Here is a 4,148-nt window from a genome sequence, read left to right on the forward strand (position 1 = left end):
GACAGTTATAAACAAGATGCATTAAATAGCAAGAGGGCAGATGAACATGAGGAAAGAACATCAGGAACATCCATGAGGTTCCATCCACGGAACCTCACCATGGATACGCTTGTGATCAAAGGCCTGGTCTCCCCTCAAGATGCAGTCAGAGATCAGAGGCCACACTCATCATAGCAGTGGAGCAGGACCAGCTGGGACAGGGTCCTTCTGTGACACCTGCTGCATCACCAGGCTGTGTGAGCAAACTCAGCTGCCAGAACTCACAGAATATCAGTATCAGCACCGAAAACTCACAGGAAAAATGGTAAGTTCTGTGTTTCTCCATTAATAGTAACTCTCAGATTAATCTCTGTTATCCATCACTTCTCCATGAAATAACTTTTTATAGCTTTGCATGGATGTATTTTTCAATTTATATTTTATTTTACTGATTGAAACGATATATATTGTGTGTGGTGTGTGATTTTGTCTCTGTCAGTCAGGATAATCATAGTTTAATTTCTATTATTATTATACCAATATCATTTAGTTTTTTTAAAGCTTTTCAATTTCTGAGGGTATTAATCAGGGTCTTTCTGTCTTGTGAGACAGAAAACAAATCCAAACTGTGTAAGAGAAAAAAGAACGCATTGATCACGAGGACTGAGAAGTTCCCAGGATTAACTTGCTTGGGATTCAGCTACATCTACAGTTTCAAGCGGCATCCTGTAACTCTCTCTCTACTTCCCCAACAGTGGCTCCACGTTTAGTTCCACAAACTTCAGACTTAAACAGCATCACTGGCTCCTGACCAGGATTCCAGCTCCATGAACCTCAAACTGTAGTGAACACCAGCCCACCTTCTCCACATGTGTATGGCTCCAAAACCTAAGACATCAGTGGCAGTACCTACTCCTCCCGGGGGCTCCAGCTTCAGGACCCTCAGACTTGAACCACAGCACCAACTGTTCCCTGGATCTCCAGCTCCACGACCCTCAGACTTAAACAACAGAAGGACCAGCTCATCTGTGAGTCTCCAGCTCCACGACCCTCAAATTAGAACTACACCAGCTCCTCCCCCGGTCTCGAGCTCCACAACCCTCAAGCTAGAACAACATCAGCTCCTCCCAGGGTCTCCAGCTGCACGACCTCAAACTAGAACATCAGCTCCTCCCAGGGTCTTCAGCTGCACGACCCTCAAACTAGAACATCAGCTCCTCCCAGGGTCTCCGGCTGCATGACCCTCAAACTAGAATAACATCAGCTCCTCCCAGGGTCTCCAGCTGCACGACCCTCAAATTAGAACATCAGCTCCTCCCAGGGTCTCCAGCTGCATGACCCTCAAACTAGAATAACATCAGCTTCTCCCAGAGTCTCCAGCTGCATGACCCTCAAACTAGAACATCAGCTCCTCCCAGGGTCTCCAGTTGCATGATCTCAAACTAGAACATCAGCTCCTCCCAGGGTCTCCAGTTGCATGATCTCAAACTAGAACATCAGCTCCTCCCAGGTCTCCAGCTGCACCATCTCAAACTAGAACATCAGCTCCTCCCAGGGTCTCCAGCTGCACAATCTCAAACTAGAACATCAGCTCCTCCCAGGGTCTCCAGCTGCACGACCTCAAACTAGAACATCAGCTCCTCCCAGGGTCTCCAGCTGCACAACCCTGAAACTGGAACATCAGTTCCCCCAAGGTCTCCAGCTGCAAGAACCTCAAACCAGAGCTTCAGCTCCTCCCCAGGTCTCCAGCTACACGACCCTAAAACTAGAACAACATTAGCTCCTCCCTGGGTCCCCAGCTCTACAACCATCAAACTAGAACACCATCAGCTCCTCACCGGGTCCCCAGCTCCACGTCTCTCAAATTAGAACAGCATCAGCTTCTCCCCGGGTCTCCAGCTACATGACCCTGAAACTAGAAAAACACCAGCTCCTCCCTGGGTCTCCAAGCTCCATGACCCTCAAACTAGAACAATGTCAGCTCCTCCTCGGTCTCCAGCTGCACGACCCTCAAAACTAGAAAAACAGCAGCAAACGAAAAAAACTCCCTGGGTTTTTCTAGTTTGAGGGTCGTGCACCTGGACATCTGGGAAGGAGCTGATTTTAATCTAGTTTGAGCGTCATGAGCTGGACACCCAGGGAGGAGCTGGTGTTTTTCCAGTTTCAGGGTCGTGGAGCTGGACACCCAGGGAGGAGCTGGTGTTTTTCTAGTTTGAGGGTCTTGCAGCTGGAGACCCGAGGAGGAGCTGACATTGTTCTAGTGTGAGGGTTTGTGGAGCTGGAGATCCAGAGGGGAGGAGTGTTTTTCTAGTTTGAGGTCAATTGAGGGTCAGCTACATGACCCTCAAACTAGAAAAACACCAGCTGCCCCCTGGGTCTCCAGCTCCACAAACCTCAAACTAAAGCAACATCAGCTTCTCCCCTGGCCTCCAGCTCCATGACTCTCAAACTAGAACAATGTCAGCTCCTCCCCAGGTCTCCAGCTCCACAACCTTCAAACTAAAACAACATCAGCTCCTCCTTGGATCTCCAGCTCCACAACCCTCAGACTTAAACAACAGCAGCACCAGCTCCTCCCCAGGTCTGCAGCTCCATGACCCTCAAACAAGGAAAACATCAGCTACTCCCTGTGTCTGCAGCTCCATGACCCTCTGATCAGAAAAACATCAACTCCTACCTGAGCCTCCAGACGCAGGAGCCTCAAACTGGAACAACATCAGCTCCTCCCCAGGTCTCCAGCTGCACGACCCTCATACTGGAACATCAGCTCCTCCCTGAGTCTTCAGCAGCACAACCCTCAAACTAGAACTTCAGCTCCTCTCCAGGTCTCCAGCTGCATGACACTCATACTAGAAAAATGCTGGCTCCTCCCGGGTTCTAGAGCTACACGACTCTTGAACTAAAAAACACCCGCTCCTCCCCAGGTCTCCAGCTGCATGAACCACAAACTAGAAGAACACCAGCTCCTCTTTGGGTCTCCAGCTGCAGGGCCCTCAAATTAAAACATCAGCTCCTCCCCGAGTCTTCAGCTGCACGACCCTCAAACTAGAACATCAACTCCTCTCCAAGTCTCCAGTTGCAGAAAACTCATACTAGAAAAACGCCAGCCCCTTCCGAATTCTACAGCTAGACGACCCTCAAATTAAAAAACACTCGCTCTTCCCCAGGTCTCCAGCTGTATGAACCTCAAATTACAACAACACCAGCTCCTCTCTGGGTCTCCAGCTCCATGACCCTCAAACTAGAGCAACATCAGCTCCTCTCTGGGTCCCCAGCTGAAATGCCCTCAAACGAGAACAACATCAGCTCCTCCTCGAGTCTTCAGCTGCACGACCTTCAAACTAAAACATCAGCTCCTCTCCGGGTCACCAGATGCAGGAGACTCATACTAGAAAAATGCCAGCTCCTCCCAGGTTCTACAGCTGCACGACCTTCAAACTAAAAACACCCACTCCTTCCCAGGTCTCCAGCTGCACGAACCTCAAACTAGAACAACACAGCACCAGGACTCTCAAACTAGAGCAACATCAGCTCTGGGTCTCCAGCTGCACGACCCTCAAACTAGAACACCAGCTCCTCTCTGGGTCTCCAGCTGCAGGACACTTATACAAGAAAAACGCCAGCTCCTCCCAGGTTCTACAGCTGCACAACCCTCAAACTAAAGAAACACCAACTCCTCTCTGGGTCTGCAGCTGCACGAACCTCAGACTAGAACATCAGCTCCTCTCCAGGTCTCCAGCTGCATGACACTCATACTAGAAAAATGCCAGCTCCTCCCAGGTTCTACAGCTGCACGACTCTCAAACTAAGAAACACCCACTCCTTCCCAGGTCCCCAGCTGCATGAACCTCAAACTAGAACACCAGCTCCTCTCTGGGTCTCCAGCTGAGTGACACTCAAATGAGAACATCAGCTCCTTCCCGAGTCTTCAGCTGCATGACCCTCAAAATACAACACCAGCTCCTTTCTGGGTCTCCAGCTGTAGGACACTCATACTAGAAAATACCAGTTCCTCCCCAGGTCTCCAGCTGCAAGACCCTTAAACTAGAAAAACACCAGCTCCTTCCAGGTTCTACAGCTGCACAACCCTCAAACTAAAGAAACACCTGCTCCTCTCAGGGTCTGCAGCTGCATGACCCTCAAAGTAACAAACACCAGCTTTTCCCCAG

The 4,148-nt window shown here is 49.9% G+C and overlaps 1 long non-coding RNA gene across 1 annotated transcript; it reads left to right on the top strand.

Annotated features, from left to right (window-relative positions):
• The first annotated feature begins 215 nt into the window (after window positions 1-215).
• LOC131384255 (uncharacterized) lies at window positions 216-3,482 on the top strand. The gene is made up of 3 exons (XR_009214920.1): window positions 216-304; window positions 735-1,007; window positions 2,444-3,482. It is a non-coding gene; the product is annotated as an uncharacterized LOC131384255 (long non-coding RNA).
• Window positions 3,483-4,148: the final 666 nt, after the last annotated feature.

The sequence above is a fragment of the Hylobates moloch genome, unplaced genomic scaffold, assembly GCF_009828535.3.
Source record: "Hylobates moloch isolate HMO894 unplaced genomic scaffold, HMol_V3 SCAFFOLD_9, whole genome shotgun sequence".
Classification (NCBI taxonomy): Eukaryota; Metazoa; Chordata; class Mammalia; order Primates; family Hylobatidae; genus Hylobates; species Hylobates moloch.